At 40.0% G+C, this 19,127-nt stretch overlaps 1 protein-coding gene across 2 annotated transcripts in view; it reads right to left on the bottom strand.

Moving 5' to 3' along the window:
- The window catches only part of CNTNAP4 (contactin associated protein family member 4), a 634,720-nt gene that overhangs the window by 228,840 nt on the left and 386,753 nt on the right, over positions 1-19,127 (bottom strand). The gene's annotated exons all lie outside the window — the stretch shown is intronic.

The following is a 19,127-nucleotide window of genomic DNA, read 5'->3' as shown; positions in this document are numbered from 1 at the left end:
AGATCAGCTCAGGAAGCGGTGGTCGGACCTAAAATTAAGAGAGCCCGAGCAGTACCGAAAGATCCGGAGAGTGCTGCAAAAAAGTAAGTAGTTGTGCTGTGTTCCTATTCTTTTTGTCTTTCTTACGTTCGTGCTGCTCCATATGCTTTTCTTAATTGTTGTACAGTTTAAAATGTCAATTTTAATGTTCATGGGCCCATTATTAGTTCGTATCAAACATTTTTTGGGACCCCTCTAAAACACCATTGTTTAGGCCATATGCATTTTCAGACATTTTTTAGGGCCTACTTGGATGCAAAATATTTGGTGGTGTAGATGGGTTTGTTACTAGAATGAAATGCAAACTATATTCTGTGTAAGGAGAGGACACTGAGCAGCTGTTTTCACATCAGGACACTGGAGCACTAGTGTGGGACACAAGAACACCATTTTTATTAGGGGGGGCACACAGGTGCTCCAATGTATACTATAGGGGGGTCTCCATCTGTGAAGCTTGTACTAAACAGGTAAAGTATTGCAGGTTGACAAAGGACACTAAAAAAAGCTACATCTTGGAACTCTTCAAAAATAGACAATTGTACCCCACTTCCAAGCAATGTTTCCTATTTCTAGTTCTGCCATCAAATATCTGTGTGCTAATTATACCATTTTTGTTTTACATAGGGGAGCAAAGACTCGGAGGACACCCCTCATCCAAGGAGACCACAGACCCCCCACCTATGGAAGAAGGTGAAATACCCCCAACCCAAGCAGAGCAGGAGGAGGAAGAAGATGTGGTGGAGATTGGCACCACAACAGGTGAGTGTCTGCGACCACAGACTCAGGTAAGAGATGGATGGTGGCAGATTTTTGATACCTGTTTTTGTTTCGTTTCTCTCTTTTTAGGTGATCGTGATGTTAGGGATCGAGATCCTTTCACATCTGAAAGTGCCCAGATCCTGATCGGGGATATAATGGGGTGTAATGTAAAATTGCAAAACATCCAGAAAAAAATAAATGATGTTATTCAAAAAAATAATAACATAATTGATGTTTTGGGGCGAATTTAAAACCCCACAAATTCACTTTTTTTAGTGTGGTCCAATGTTTTATATATTTTAGCAATGTTTTGAAAAGCCGAATTTGGAGGATGCACACAGTGTGCCAACATGTGCTATCTGCCATCATGGGAGATCAATGGACGCGTTTTGGGGGTGCAACCCCTTCCTCAATTATGAAGTAGCGGTGAGGAAGGGCTTGCTCCCCCAAAACACGTCCCTTGATCCCCCGTGATGGCAGCTAGCACATGTTGACATTTGTAAATTGGTGTGCATCTTCCAAATTTGGCTTTTCCTGGGGTGATTTGACCCCATCTGAACGCAATATCAAACACAGTTCCTAAATACTCATGTCTGATATTGACTTCAGGTTTTACCATATGTGAACTTTGTAAGTTCAAGTTTTTTGTCTTTTTTGTTGGTTTTACACAGGCCTGTTTTATCTTAAATGGACATTTCTATTTTTGATAATGCCACCCCAAAAATTGTTATACAACAAACATGTTGGTTTGTTTTAAAAAACCTTTGGTAAATGCGTATGTGATTGTGCAGGTATAAAAAAGTTTGTTAATCAAGAATGTGTGGATTATTGTCTCAACACTACAACACTTTTGGGGTGATGTAATTGCTGTTTTCATTGAAAATGGGGGTTATTTCCTAAGGGCAAATCCTCTTTGCACTACAAGAGCATTTTCATTGCAGTTTCAAGAGCACTTGTAGTATAAAAAGTGTATACACCTTTAGTAAATAACAGACAACAGTGCTTTGTATAAGGTTACACAGTCACGCCATTTTCAGGACTCCCCACATTTCTGTCAGGGTCAGCTAAAACAAACACAAGCAGTAAATGTCCACAAAGATTTTAATTTTTGTGCTTTTTTATTGGAAAAAGGCTTCACAAATTTGAAGGCATATTGATAGCCCCCCTACCCGCAAAGAACTCCAGGTATCGTAACCGGACATCACGGGCACTCAGGGAGGGCAAGCCAGGACGGCTGCTTTCAAGCACCGTCAGTGTTTCAGGTATCACTCCGGCCTCAGGCCCAACTGAGCCAGCATAGTTGACCGAATGTTTCCTTAAAAAGTTATGGAGAATACAGCACGCCAGTATAATATGGTTCAGTTTATACTCCGCCATATGGATAGTTGTCAGAAATAGGCGGAACCGGCTGGCCAGGATTCCAAATGTGTTCTCCACCACTCTTCGGGCTCTGGCCAGCCGGTAATTAAAAACCCTCTGTTCCGGGGTGAGGGTCCTCATCGGGAATGGCCGCATCAGGTGGTCCCCCAGTGCAAATGCTTCATCAGCAACGAACACGAATGGGAGTCCTTCCACATTGTCCTCTGGAGCTGGCAAGTCCAAGCTGCCATTCTGGAGATGCCTGTAGAACTCCGTCTGGGCGATGACTCCACCATCGGACATCCGGCCATTCTTCCCCACGTCCACATACAAGAAGTGGTAATTAGTCGACACCACCGCCAACATCACAATACTATTGAACCCCTTATAGTTGAAATAGTACGACCCTGAGTTGGGTGTTTCCCATCAATTGCCTCTCCGCAGTTAGGAAAGTCCCACCGCTGGGCAAAGTGGGAGGCCACAGTCTGCCATTCCTGTGGCGTGGAAGGAAACTGTTGAGGGAAAAAAAAATAATTACTATTTTTGCTCAGAAACATGGCAAGCAGATTAGGCACAAACATTATGGGGCAGCCTCCAGATAGCATTTATTAAGGGGAATTTCACAATGCCAAAGTATAAGGTACACCTATCATATCCCCCCCCCCCCCTCATGGGCCATTTCTAACATTATAGGGGGTGTGTGGAAATCTTGGACAGGTAACCCTCTTCACTTCATTGAGAGATGAATGCCTAAATACAGGGTATTACTTGGAACAGCCCCTACTTAGTTACGCTATTGACAGCCCACTGGACAGGTAAGAAGTGTCATAATACAAAGATATAAATACACATTGTACACATTTGAGGACATTTGGACATTCTGCTATTACCTATCAAGATAATAATAGGATACAAAAACTTTAAACAGTACCATTTGAAAGTATACAGGCAGGCCCTTGCACTACATGCTTTGGGTAATTCATCCATACATCAGAGCACAAAACAGATGGGTATAGTGTGTATGGGTTTGGCAAAGTCAGCAGATAGATGATTGAGTATAGATAGAGAATTGGGATCAGCTGACTTAGCAGTTGGGGGGAGGGAGGGTTACTAAAAATGATTTGGGGACACCACAAAAAATAAGCCTCTGCCACTCTGCCAGAATTTAAAGCTAAAATCACATTTCTAAACATTTTAGGGGGTGTTTGGGGTAAAGCACTACTATGGAGCTGATAAAATACATTGTTAAGTGACTACATGAGGTGAATATAGGGCCAGGAGAGAACATGCTGGGGAGGTTATTGAAGACCAATCTGTATGAAGGACCTTAAAAAATAATTACATAAAAATCCTGCATGCATGAGAACAAAGGGGACATTCACAGCATATTCCAATCATGGTCATTAGGGAATGAGGAAAGAAATACAATATATTATCAAACATTATATACAATAAAATGTGATATTAAAGGATAAAAATCTTACCTTCATATACTCCTTCTGCAGGACCTGTATGATGGCAGAACAGGTCTCTGGGATAATGATCCCCAGAGCCTGGGGGGAGATGCCTGTCAAGAACTTCAAGTCCTGCAGGCTTCTCCCTGTCGCCAAGTACCGCAGGGTAGCGACGAGCCTCTGCTCCGGAGTGATGGCTTGCCTCATGCAGGTATCCTGCCTGCTAATATAAGGGGTCAGCGAAGCCAACAGACGGTGAAACACGGGGTCCGTCATCCTGAGAAAGTTCCTGAAATCATCAGGATTATTCTCACGGATCTCACGGAGCAAAGGCATATGAGAGAACTGGTCACGCTGAAGCAACCAATTCTTGGTCCATGAACTCCTCCCCACCCTGTTCATGGACTGGACTTGTGTCAAGGTCAGGACCCCAACACCAAGCCCCCGCACAGCACGAACTCTACGAGGAGTACGCATACGCAACATGGCTAGAAAACGGTCGGCTGCTCAGAATGAAGTAACAGAACGCACTGAAGAACAGCAAGGCCTGTGAAGAGTGACCTGAAAAACAGTAACGAACGAACAAGAATACAATGACTAATTAAAGTCATGCGGAACTTGCTTGCACGCACTGAAGAGCAGATACAAACCCACAAGCACAAACTGAACGGCAGAAAACGATCTGAAAGCCACGAGTCTGAAAAAGCGCGAATCGTCTCTCACCAAACTTTTACTAACACGAGATTAGCAAAAGGAGCCCAAAGGGTGCCGCGCTTGGTTCTGAACTGGCCTTTTCTAGTCTTGTCGTACGTGCTTGACGTCACCGCGTTCTGGGTGATCGGAAATTCCAACAACTTTGTGCGACCGTGTGTACGCAAAACAAGTTTGAGCCAACATCCGTCGGAAAAAATCCTAGGATTTTGTTGTCGGAATGTCTGAACAAAGTCCGACCGTGTGTACGGGGCATTACTCTGGTAGGTGTGACAATACCTAATACAGTATGTGTGGCACAATTGTTGTTTTTTTATAAAGGTGCACAAAACGTGTGCATATGCATTTTATGTGTGTGTATTTGCAGGTGACAGACAAAAAAAAAAACAAGATTGTGTTTTTTTAACTGATTTTATTAAAACTTTAATTTTTAAACTTTATTTTTCATTTAGCTTCACTGCTATCACATGGGGGGGGGGGAGGGGTCATAGCAATCCTTGTGTACTGCTTGCACACAGACAATTAACTCTCTTTTTACTTTTACCTGGGAGGGACCACTTCTACACCCCAATTTTGATTGATGCAACAAGAAAAAGTGACAACAGGTGCACCACTAGTGTATTAAACAAAAAGACACTAAATATGTTTACATTTAAAGAATGTGCACTCACAATGCCTCCTAGAATGGCTCAAATGAAAATAACCGAGGGGAACTGCTATCAGGCATAGGACTGAGTGTCAGTCTTTGAGGCAGCTAAGCTAAAACAAAAAATCCACTCATAGTTTGCCACATACAAGTTTGTACATCAAACAATCAAGCTTATTAGTGCTAACTGAAAGGATAAGCTCAACTTTCGTAAATATATTCAGGGTGTAACTTGTTACAAATGAACCGGCCCCTGCACCTATGGCTGCAGTTGTATTTTGATACCCAAATAATCTGACTGGATTCAGCCTCTGTTTGGCTGAAAAATTCTCAGCAGAGACCATCAACAAAAGTTGATCGTACAAAGGGCACCCACTAAGTGGCTTTTGGCTGTTCCTCAGAAATTAGTCAAAATTTGCACTGTATGTCCAGCTTTATCAAAATTACCCCTAACATAAAATGATTAATATAATAAATGTGTGTATTGACCTAAAATCCTACATATCATGCTTACTCTATAGGTTGGCATCCAAAGGCTAATTTTGTGTACTTCAACAAATGCAAATTGTATCATTTAAGATACAAAGATGGAGATTGAGGGCTGTTCCTCAATCTCATGTCTCTGTCTCAAAGGTGGAACATCAGAGGTCTGTTTAGACCCTTGGTATTTCACCAAAGCCCCCAAACGGGGCACCAAATGAAAAAAATAATAGTAATAAAATAAAATTGTAAAAAAATAGAAATAAAATGAAATGGTAAAAAATAAATAAATAACAAAAATAAAAAACTACTGACACTAAAGGTGGAACTACCATGGTCACAAAGATGGTACTTGCGACTGGGCCCTGGCATTCCACCACCAGGCTCGGAGGGAAGCTCCCTGGGCTCAGAGGGAAGGGTCCTGGCCGGATGGTTATGGTTTCATGCACAGGGCCCCTGTAGGTTCTAGTTATGCCTTTGGAAAACACCATTTGCCTGTGTATGCTTCCCATTAGTAAATGTATATTTTAGATTATTGAAAGGTTCTGGACTATTGAAAGAAAGAGCTAAAATATCACAATGCTGCAATAGTAGTGCAAACAAAAACATATGATCACAAAGCAAGACACCACCAATAAATGCAAGCCCAACAGGAATAATAATAACAACTTTTATAACAGTGTCTTGATCTTTATCCTGTATCACTAAAGGAATATGGATGAGGTGAATGTATCTAGGTTCGGTTTAAAGTGGACATTATTTAAGTTCTGATGCTGAATCTGAATCACATTGAAGTCAATAAGAGCTGAATGTTAAAAACAGTAATTACCATTTTCAGGGTTAATAAGCAAGGAATTGTCAAATAAATAACATGAGAGGTTGCTTACTGCCCTGGGGTACATACCACAGTAAAAAAAAAAAAAAAAAAAAAATCAGTTTGATGGGCAGTAGTGATTTTAATAATACTTAATTTATACAATATAAATGCAAAATTCCTTTAAATAGAATGCCTGGGACAAGGGCGTAGCTAGGTCTACAAAAGATCTGGGGCTAGAGCCCACAGCAGCGAAGTAAAGAAAGTCATACGCTTGGGCTGGCATGCATACATATGTATGTGTGTGTGTGTATAAATATATTATACTGATATATATATATATATATATATATTTTTATATATATATATATATATATATATATATATATATATATATATATATATATATATACACACACACACACACACATATATATATATATATATATATATATATATATATATATATATATATATATATATATATATATATATCATTACATATCTGAGTGCGGATACCATGGTTTATGTATGACAATATTTACACAATATATCTGACTTCAGGTTTTTTCATTTCTACTAATGAGATTTGTACCCACATATGTGACTGAGGAATATAGAAACCCAAATGTTGGCCACCTTTATATAAATTTGATATGCAGCAAGAAAATAAAGCAAGAGTCATTTGCTTCAGTCGTTTTTTTTTTATAAAATTGCCAACATAATACATAAGAAAAGAGATCTATGAATAACCATATGTAAACAATGGTCTTCTACATTTGCATGTGTTGTATACCCCAGTCAAGAGATTATGATGATATATATAAAATATAGTAACAATATCACACAAATGTAATAAATAATGCCCATCCGCCTTTATAGGGCACATGGTGTATAGGGACGTACCCCTCCACCCAGGGAAAATACAACTGGGTGCAATGCTCTGCAGGCTCCATAGAAAAAAATAAAACTAAATGCCCCATCAAATGCAGCCACTGTGCCCCATCAAATGCAGCCACTGTGCCCATGAAAAGCAAGAAAATCAGCACCCATTGAGAGAGAGAGAGAGAGACCAGAAGTACCTTAATACCTTTAATCCTCTCTTCTGTCCCAGCCACTATGGCTGTTATTCTATTCTCCTGTATGTATAAAGTGATGCTGCACCAAAAAATTGGGCACAAAACCATATAAGCATGTGAATATCAACCAGACCCACATAGGTGTGACATAATAATCAGCACATATATCATAAATTATATAAACCAGTCCAATATGAAAGAATGTGAAAAAAATATATACAGTCAGGTCCATAAATATTGGGACATCAACACAATTCTAAACTTTTTGGCTCTATACACCACCACAATGGATTTGAAATGAAACGGACAAGAAGTGCTTTAACTGCAGACTTTCCGATTTAATTTAAAGGGGAATGTTTGCTATCTCTCTGAAGGGTTTGTTTTGTTTTTTCAGCCTAATGATGGCTTGCTTCACTGATAGTGACAGCTCTTTGGATCTCATATTGAGAGTTGACAGCAACAGATTCCAAATGCAAATAGCGCACTTGAAATGAACTCTGGACCTTTTATCTGCTCCTTGTAAATGGGATAATGAGGGAATAACACAATCCTGGCCATGGAATAGCTGAGCAGCCAATTGTCCCATTACTTTTGGTCCCTTAAAAAGTGGGAGGCACATATACAAACTGTTGTAATTCCTACACCGTTCACCTGATTTGGATGTAAATACCCTCAAATTAAAGCTGAAAGTTTGCAGTCAAAGCACATCTTGTTTGTTTAATTTCAAATCCATTGTGGTAGTGTATAGAGCCAAAAAGTTTAGAATTGTGTCGATGTCCCAATATTTATGGACCTGACTGTATGGAATCTATAGCAGAACTGTCTCCCAGACTCTTGATTAAAAAACTAGCTGTGATCAATGGCTGGGAAGCCTCTGATCAATGCTGTTCAAAATGAGACCCTCTCCTTTTGCTAATGCCGCCAGCACTGCACTGCTTTCCTCTGTATTCCTGTGACTGCATGCTGTGTTCTTTTGTGCCCCTTTTTCGACCCCACTTCACTGTTTGCTCTGATTTCCGACAGTCTTCTTTCTCTACTTTGCTTCCCCCTTCCCTGCCAGCTGTCAGCTGCTGCAGGCATACAGGGAATCAGTTATCAGGATAGAAAGTGGGGTTGTCAGTAAATATTTCATGTTTACTAACTCCTTTCCTTCCTGTATAAACACAGTAACACTTCTGTGTTAATTCATACCTGAAAAAAACTGTGTTTTTTTTCCCTATGTTTTCAGTTTGAAAATTAGCAGGAATCATTTGTATAGAACACTTCCTGTCCATTCAGAGAGTTCAGCCAAAAAGCAAAAAAAAGCATGAGGTCCTCCCAAAACCCACACAAGACCCTCATCTGAGCATGCAGCCTTGCTTGCCAGGAAAGGTGGGAGGTGAACATGTGCCCCGCTCTTAAACTATACCAGTCTACATGCCCTGTTACAGAGCCCCATTAAAAAAAAAAAAGAAGTATGGCATCCTCGTAAAATCCCTACCAGACCCTTATTAAAGCATGCAGACTAACTGACATCAACAGTGACACTAATACAGTGATAAGTGCAAATACTGTACACTGTCACTGTACTAATGACACTGGCTGGTAAGGGGTTAACATCTAGGGACAAAGGGTTAATTGTGTGCCTAAAAATGTGTAATGTGTGTTATGTGTGCTGCTTTTACTTTACTATCTGTTTGTTTTTTCTCTCTGCCAAAATCATTGGCTGAAATCAGCTGCCAAACTTGTGCCCCAAACCCAGAAGAAAGGCTGTGATGTATAGGTACGTCACCCGGCCAGGAGCTGCTGCCGCTGGCAGTACAACTACTGTGGGCAGGTAGCAAGCAGTTAATTGGAAAAAATGTTCCTTGATACAAGTCTAGCAAATCTATTGTCAATCACATTATCTACTAATGCACATCCAATAATCCTGATGAACAACACCTGACGACTGGTGAAAAAAATGAATTCTACTGCCAACATAATCTGCTTTCATGAATTGTTTGCACAGATTGACATCTCCTGGATCCCCATTCTAAAATTAAAGGGATGAGTGACATTATTGACCAAATATGAACATGGTCATGAATAAGTCTACCTATGACGAAACATGTTGGGGCGTGGCTGTGAGACGTGACGCGAGCGCTGTCAGCCACACAGGAGGTTAGGAACTCGAGTGCACGGAGGAGCGGAGGTTTACCGAGGGAGGGGTGAGATTAGAGCCTAGCAGCTGCACACCTCGGGTCCGCCGTGACCGCTGGTTATAAGGTTTATCCACAGAGTTGAAGATTGATGTGAATTGCACTGAGTTTCTGCTGGTTTTATCTTTTTAAGATGTGAGTGCATTATATGAAGATTGCAGTGGTTTTAATAAATTTTGTTTGCTGGTTCACACTATTGGAGCATTTATTGTCTTTTATGTGGATCCATTGAATAACTATCACTATGGACATCGTATGATCCATTTACCTTGGAGTGTGGTAAAGAAAGCGTTGTTTGCCTTGCATGAGAATGCTGGCAATATAAATCGGTGAGTGTATGTCTGGAGGGTGTGATTCACTGACACGTTGGTGAGGTGGAAGACACACGGAGACACTCGTTTGTGGACATCATTTATTGACAAGATTTTTTTGGACACTTGATTTATATTCCGTCACCTATTTTTTGTTATCACATATAGACCTTTTGAGGCTGTCTTCTTTATATATGGACTTTTGTGTGGAGTGTTGATATTTCACAGCATGGAGTGAGATGTATATGCACATGTGTTTCACTTAAAACGTCACATATATATTCATTGTCACGTGTTATATGATTTGTGGTATGTTAACAGTAGTAGATTACACGAAGGTGTAAAAAACATTAGTAGAGGGTATCACCACTATTGTGTTATTGATATTTTGATAGTTCAGTTGTTTAGAGCGCCTCTTATTTATCCTACGTGTCTGTCTTGGCCACTAGGTGGGGGATCGACATATAGGATTAATTATTTGGTTCATTCATTATTTTTAAAGGGGCAGCTCGACACCTTATAGTATATTTTGTTTTATAGTTCACATTATTTTTGCACCAATTAGTAATTTTTGGGAGTTAATTTAGGGTTTTAGTGGCGCGGTGGAGGTATTTTCTGTTTTGAAGGGCGTTTATTATCCAGGATACCTATACTACAAGTCCCATAATGTACTAGCAATGGTGCTTAAAGAATTTGAATTATGACATTGTGCGCAAAAATACTAGTATACAACATAAGAAAATTCAACTAAGATAAAGGTGTTGTAACCTGTATCCTTTTACCCTGCAATTATTTTGCTGTCCCTTTACCATTTTAAGTTTTGCCTGTGTAATTGCAACAGGGTTCCAAATAACGAAGGACCCTCATTGGGGAGCCATAGCAAGAGCCAGGTGGTCAAAATGATAAAGAGCTTTTTCACTCTCAACATTTGGACCCACCTGTGATGGGACAAAAGCCTAATTAGATTCTCAACTCTTAAAAGGCTTTGGCTTGAAATTGGGTTATTGGTCCTGCCAGTCTCAAAGAAGGTGATTCCAGCTTTGCTGATTATACTAGTAGAGGCACAGCTGGAGTGGTTGGGATAATTAAATGTGGCATTAGACATAAAGAAAAGACAAAATGACCAAGAGTGTTTGCAGGCACACCATGCCAAAGGTGCTTACTAAAATCCAACGCTACTCAATTACCATTATGGAAAGACGGCATGGGCCATTAGCTTGTCCCGAAATGAAATTATGTATCTTTTAGTCAGTCTTAGTCTGTGTTCACATGTTCAGTTATGTTTGGTAACAGTATTGTAGCTAATTGTAGTTCACATGACTTGCTAATTTCCAAAATAGTTGATGAAGCAATATTAATATTATTATATTATTAATATTGTTAATTTCAATTGTTTTTTTTTTTGTTTTACTTAAGAGCAAACGATGTCTAGGAATCGTTGCATGTAGTCACTGTTTGTCTGTAAAATTTAATTTGACTTGGCCGGTAAAAGCATATTAGGTATGTGAAATTATTATTATAAAACAGGATATATATAACATCAACAGTTTGCGCATCTCTTTACAATGTAAGGGTAGACAGTACAGTTACAATACAATTTAATGCAGGAGGAATAAGAGGGCCCTGCTCGTTAGAGAGAGACATGCTATATTTTAAATCAATGGGTCATGTCCAGGTATAGCAGATGAGTTAAATCTTTTTTGGATAGTTGGAATAAAAGAAGTCATTGTACCAAGTCTTTTGTACCCGAATATAACTCAGTAGACCAATCAGCACTTTTAAAAAGTATTAATAGCTGTAACTTTTTAGTGGGGAAGGATTTTTAGAGTGGTGAAGGATTAGAATTTTTTTTAAAAAGAGAGTTTACTACCGCTTTAAATTAAATAGGGTAATGCTATAACCTTTCTTTTTATTATTGTCCATTTCCCTGTTGCAGATTTTCCGTCTCTCCCTTTCTGGTAAAACATTGGAGGTCATTTGCTATAGCGCCAATAAATGATCCTGCAGTCCGGGAAAATAGCGCCCAATTAAGGCCAATTAAGACTTCAACTCTCAGAAACTGGGCGCTAATGCAAATGGTAAGCAGCGCTATTGCCGGCACACATGCCTGTCAGATCACAAATGCGGGAATAGTGGAAGTCAATTGGGCTCGAACCTGCAAAATCCAAAGTTCTCACTGAAGGCTTATATGCAAGTTCTTTGCCATAAAAAATTTATGGGGACCCCGGTCCTGCCCCAGGGGACATGTATCAATTGGAAAAAATGTTTTTAAAACTTTTCAGGAGCAGTGATTTTAATAATGCTTAAAGTGAAACAATAAAAATTCCTTTAAATATCGTACGTGGGGGGGTGTCCTTACTATGCCTGTAGTGCATCTTTCCCGTGTTTATTACTGTACCACAGCAAAATGACATTTCTAAAGGAAAAAGTGTCATTTAAAATTGCTTGCGCCTGTAATGAATTGCCAGTTCCCAGCAATATAGAGCAAAAATCAAAGAAAAAATGGCGTAAGTGCCCCCCATCAGTTAATAACAGGTCCTTCGAGTCTGGTATGGATATTAAGGGGAATTCCACGCCAAATTTTTTAAATTTGGCGTGGAATTATTATTTTTTTAATTTTGGCGCAGGATTTCCCTAAATTCGATACCAGACCTGAAGGGCCTGGAATTGATTTTGGGGGGACCCCATGTCAATTTTTTTAAATTTTGCTGTGGGGTCCCCCTTAAAGTCAATACCAGATCTAAAGGGCCTGGTATACAATGGGGGGACACTACCCTGTTTTTTTTCATTGATTTTTGAATAGCTGGATTTTTGGAATTCCACACCATAATATTTTTGAATAATTACATGCATTTGAAGAGTTAAGATTATGGAATAAACCAAACTGTTGTGCATTCGCTAATTATGCTGCTGAGTACAATGTATGTTTTCAGGAGGTGATACCAATGGCTTGAACCTTGGAAGGTAGCAGAGTATACCACTATGCCATGGAGCAGAGCACAATCATACTATTACTAATGTTTGATTCTTTTCATTGTATACAATAATGTTTTGCATTTGAGGCATTAATATTATTGTACCAACCATGCTCATGTGCCATTGGCTATTGGGTAGGGATGAGCCGTATACCCCTGGTTCAGTTCACACCAGAACTTGCGAACAGGCAAAAAATACAGTGGGGCAAAAAAGTATTTAGTCAGCCACCATTTGTGCAAGTTCTCCCACTTAAAAAGATGAAAGAGGCCTGTAATTGTCATCAGAAGTATACCTCAACTATGAGAGACAAAATGTGGAAACAAATCCAGACAATCACATGTCTGATTTTTGAAAGAATTTATTTGCAAATTATGGTGGAAAATAAGTGTTTGGTCACCTACAAACAAGCAAGATTTCTGGCTCTCACAGACCTGTATCTTATTCTTTAAGAGGCTCCTCTGTCCTCCACTCATTACCAGTATTAATGGCACCTGTTTGAACTTGTTATCAATATAAAAGACACCTGTCTACAACCTCACACTCCAAACTCCACTATGGTGAAGACCAAAGAGCTGTCGAAGGACACCAGAAACAAAATTGTAGACCTGCACCAGGCTGGGAAGACTGAATCTGCAATAGGCAACCAGCTTGGTGTGAAAAAATCAACTGTGGGAGCAATAATTAGAAAATGGAAGACATACAAGACCACTGATAATCTCACTCTATCTGGGGCTCCACGCAAGATCTCACCCCGTGGGGTCAAAATGATCACAAGAACAGTGAGCAAAAATCCCAGAACCACACGGGGGGACCTAGTGAATGACCTGCAGAGAGCTGGGACCAACGTAACAAAGGCTACCATCAGTAACACACTACGCCACCAGGGACTCAGATCCTGCAGTACCAGATGTGTCCCCCTGCTTAAGCCAGTACATGTCCGGGCATGTCTGAGGTTTACTAGAGAGCATTTGGATGATCCAGAAGAGGATTGGGAGAATGTCATATGGTCAGATGAAACCAAAGTAGAACTGTTTGGTAGAAACACAACTCGTTGTGTTTGGAGGAGACAGAATGCTGAGTTGCAACAAAGAACACCATACCTACTGTGAAGCATGGGGGTGGCAACATCATGCTTTGGGGCTGTTTCTCTGCAAAGGGAACAGGATGACTGATCCATGTACATGAAAGAATGAATGGGGTCATGTATCGTGAAATTTTGAGTGCAAACCTCCTCCCATCAGCAAGGGCATTGAAGATGAAACGTGGCTGGGTCTTTCAGCATTACAATGATCCCAAACACACTGCCCAGGCAACGAAGGAGTGGCTTCGTAAGAAGCATTTTGAGGTCCTGGAGTGGCCTAGCCAGTCTCCAGATCTCAACCCCATAGAAAACCTTTGGAGGGAGTTGAAAGTCCGTGTTGCCCAGCGGCAGCCCCAAAACATCACTGCTCTAGAAGAGATCTGCATGGAGGAATGGGCCAACATTCCAGCAACAGTGTGTGACAACCTTGTGAAGACTTACAGAAAATGTTTGACCTCTGTCATTGCCAACAAAGGATATATAACAAAGTATTGAGATGAACTTTTGATATTGACAAAATACTTATTTTCCACCATAATTTGCAAATAAATTCTTTCAAAAATCAGACAATGTGTTTGTCTGGATTTGTTTCCACATTTTGTCTCTCATAGTTGAGGTATACCTATGATGACAATTACAGGCCTCTCTCATCTTTTTAAGTGGGAGAACTTGCACAATTGGTGGCTGACTAAATACTTTTTTGCCCCACTGTATGTGCGAACACTGTTAAAGTCTATGAGACATGAACATGAAAAATTAAAAGTGCTAATTTTAAAGACTTATGTGCAAGTTATTACCATAAAAAGTGTATGGGGACCCGTATGGGGACATGTATCAATGCAATAAAAAGATTTAAAAACTGCAGTTTTTTTTTTTCAGGAGCAGTGATTTTAATAATGCTTAAAGTGAAACGATAAAAATGAAATATTCCTTTAAATATTGTGCCTGGGGGCTGCCCTTAGCATGCCTGTAAAGTAGCTCATCGTTCCCATGTTTAGAACAGTACTGCAGCAATATGACATTTCTAAAGGAAAAAATGTCTTTTAAAACTGCTCGCGACTGTAATATACAGTATCTCACAGAAGTGAGTACACCCCTCACATTTTTGGAAATATTTTATTCTATCTTTTCATGTGACAATACTGAAGAAATTACACTTTGCTACAATGTAAAGTGCGTGTACAGCTTGTATAACAGTGTCAATTTGCAGTCCCCCCAAAATAACTCAACACACAGCCATTAATGTCTAAACCACTGGCAACCACTGGCAATTTTTCCTCCACCTGCGATCTGAAAGTCACACTATTTTGCTGCCACTTTGCTGCTGCAACTTGGCCCCAACTTCTGGGAATGCCTGTGTAATATTGCACCCTATGTACCTCATAGTAGGTGAGGTTGAAAAAAGACACACATCCATCAAGTCCAACCCATGTGTGTGATTATATGTCAGTATTACATTGTATATCCCTGTATGTTGCGGTCAATCAGGTGCTTATCCAATAGTTTCTTGAAACTAACGATGATCCCCACTGAGACCACCTAGTGTGGAAGGGAATTCCACATCCTTGCCGCTCTTACAGTAAAGAACCCTCTACGTAGTTTCTTTTCTTCTAGTTTTAATGAGTCTTGTTAAACTCCCTTATGCGAAAAAGTTTTATCCCTATTGTGGGGTCACCAGTATGGTATTTGTATATTGAAATCATATCCTCAAGCGTCTCTTCTCCAGAGAGAATAAGTTCAGTGCTCGCAACCTTTCCTCATAACTAATATCCTCCAGACCCTTTATTAGCTTTGTTGCCCTTCTTTGTACTCGCTCCATTTCCAGTATATCCTTCCTGAGGACTGGTGCCCAGAATTGGACAGCATACTCTAGGTGTGGCCGGAACCAGAATCTTGTAGAGCGGGAGAATTATTGTTTTATCTCTGGAGTTGATCCCATTTTTAATGCATGCCTATATTCTGTTTGCTTTGTTAGCAGCAGCTTGGCATTGCATGCCATTACTGAGCCTATTATCTACTAGGACCCTCAGGTCCTTTTCCTTCCTAGATTCGTTTAGAGGTATTCCCCCCAGTGTATAAATTGCATTCATATTTTTGCCACCCAAATGTATTATTTTACATTTTTCTACAATGAACCTCATTTGCCATGTAGTTGCCCACCCCATTAATTTGTTCAAATCTTTTTGCAAGGTTTCAACATCCTGCTGAGAAGTTATTGCCCTGCTTAGCTTAGTATCATCCGCAAACACAGAGATTGAACTGTTTACCCCATCCTCCAGGTCGTTTATGAACAAATTAAATAGGATTGGTCCCAGCAAAGAACCCTGGGGGATCCCACAACCCACCCCTGACCATTCCGAGTACTCCCTATTTATCACCACCCTCTGAACTCGCCCTTGTAGCCAGTTTTCAATCTGTGTACTCACCCTATGGTCCATGCCAACGGACCTTATTTTGTACAGTAAACGTTTATGGGGAACTGTGTCAAATGCTTTTGCAAAATCCAGATAGAAGACATCTACGGGCCTTCCTTTATCTAGATGGCAACTTACCTCCTCATAGAAGGTTAATAGATTGGTTTGGCAAGAACGAATCTTCGTGAATCCATGCTAATTACTGCTAATGATACCGTTGTTGCCTTATGAGTTTATGTGAAATCTCCATTGATAGCTGTAAAATATTGTAATTATGAATATATTTCATTTAGCTGGCATCTATGTAACAGAGCCACCAAAAAGGTTAGGCTAAGCAGGCAAGAAGGTGCCAAGGCTTATGTGTACAAACAATGGGTTCCAAACCCTATTGTGGTACACAAACTCACGTCAAAAGACCCCATGCTGGGATATGCATTGGAGGGAGCCCAACCCATAATCAATACCTAACTTCCTGGGGAAAATCAATTAAACCTCCCAGCCAGAATAGGCACAAGGATCTGCATGAAAGGGGGCCGACTTATGGAGTAAGCCCTCTGATCATGATCCAAGCTAGGCCAACCATTGAGACATCAGCCTGGTTTGATATACACAGACTAACAGGGAAGCAAAACTCTCTTTCTGATGGACCAGCAAGCTGAATGGACCTTTGGTAAGGATGGGTAATTATGGGAAAGGAATGCCCTTTTACTTGTAACTAAATATGTGTGTAGATTACTGTATTACGGAATATACTCTGTATTCCTTCATGTAAATATTTTATTTCAACCTAATATTTTTCTTCCTTGGTGTAAGGCGATAGATAGATGATTGTGTATTAGCTAGACTTTCAACTGCTTCCTAATAAATGGCATTATATTAGAATTTTCACTCTTGGTCAAAGAACTCTCATTTAACCCACATCGTATCTATGAGATATGAAAAATCTTAAATATAGATTTTTCAGGGTAACACCGTTCTCATTACTAAAATCTTGTATATAGTCCCTTATCATCCCCTCAAAGAGTTTACATACTATTGATGTTAGACTAACTGGTCTGTAATTCCCAGGGATATATTTTGGGCCCTTTTTAAATATTAGTGCTACATTGGCTTTTCTCCAATCAGCTGGTACCATTCCAGTCAGTAGACTGTCAGTAAAAATTAGGAACAATGGTCTGGCAATTACTAGACTGGGTTCTCTAAGTACCCTCAGGTGCAAGCCATCTGGTCCCGGTGATTTATTAATGTTAAGTTTCTCAAGTCTAATTTTAATTCTATCTTCTGTTAACCATGGAGGTGCTTCCTGTAATTTGTCATGAGGATAAACACTGCAGTTTTGGTTACTGAAGCCCCCAGATTCCCTCGTGAAGACCGAGGAGAAGAATAAATTCAATACCTTCGTCATCTCTCCATCCTTTGTAACCAGATGTCCTTCCTTATTCTTTATGGGGCCAATATGGTCTGTCCTCCTTTTTCTACTCTTTACATACTCCTCCGCTATGTGTCTTTCATGTTCTATCTTAGCCGTCCCTATTGCACCCTTACATTTCTTGTTACATTCTTTATAAAGTCCAAATGCTGAGGATTATCACTCAACCATGTATTTTTTGAAGGCCTTCTCCTTTGCTTTAATATGCATTTTTACATTGGAGTTAAGCCATCCAGGACTTTTGATCACTCTTTTAAATTTATAACCCAATGGGATGCATTGGCTAATGCCCTTATTTATAATGCTGTTAAAGCAAACCCATCAAGATTTTATCCCAGTTTATGCCTTTTAGCAAGGCTCGTAGTTTAGGGAAGTTGGCTCTTTTGAAATTCGGTGTCTTTGTATTCCCCTTATGTTTCCTATTTGTGTGATTTATACTGAAGCCAATTGACCAGTGATCGCTGTTACCTAAATTACCCCGTATTTCCATATCCGTGATCAGGTCTGTATTGTTGGTAATCAGTAGATCCAGTAACGCTTTATTTCAGGTTGGTGCGTCTACCATCTGACCCATAAAACTGTCCTGCAAGACATTTAGGAACTGGCGAGTCTTAGATGAATGCACGGTTCCCTCCGCCCAGTCTATGTCTGGATAGTTAAAATCCCCCATTATGATAACACTTCCCATCCTTGCTGCTAATCCAAATTGTGATAGGAGATCTGTCTCCCCTTCCTCCCTCAGGTTAGGGGGCCTATATCATACTCCCAGTAATATTTTCCCCTTAGCTTCATCCCTTTGGAGCTCCACCCATAATGATTCCACCTCCTCCCTAGCTCCCTTAGTGATGTCATCTCTCACATTCACTTGTACATTATTCTTGATATATAGGCATACCCCTCCCCCTTTTTTACCCTCTCTATCCTTGCGATAAAGGGTATACCCTTGAATGTTTGCCAACAAATCATGAGAGCTGTTGAACCAGGTCTCTGAAATTCCCACAAAATCCAAATCCTCCTCATACAACAGTATCTCTAGTTCACCCATTTTGTCTGCCAGGCTCCTGGCATCGGTGAACATGCCACGTAGGTTAGACCTCAAGTCACATGAAAGTCACACCAAAGTAGTACAGGGACTACTTTGAAGTTGTTGCAAATTGAAGTAGCATAGATATGAATGGTTATCATTGAGAATCATGGGGTACAACTTGCCAAGCAACTTGGAGGTCCAAATTTGCTGGAAATGTTGCCCAACTGTGAAATAAGTCCTATATATTTTATTATAAAAGAGCTCTATTTTATATTTGCATAGTCCTTACTGATTTACATCCGCAGAACAAATGCAGGAAGTGATGTGTGCACATGGGCCAGAAGCAAATGTGTGGTGATGCGAAACAA

The sequence above is a fragment of the Aquarana catesbeiana genome, linkage group LG01 (genome assembly GCF_042186555.1).
Source record: "Aquarana catesbeiana isolate 2022-GZ linkage group LG01, ASM4218655v1, whole genome shotgun sequence".
Lineage (NCBI taxonomy): Eukaryota > Metazoa > Chordata > Amphibia > Anura > Ranidae > Aquarana > Aquarana catesbeiana.
This window is presented reverse-complemented; position numbering and strand designations above follow the sequence as displayed.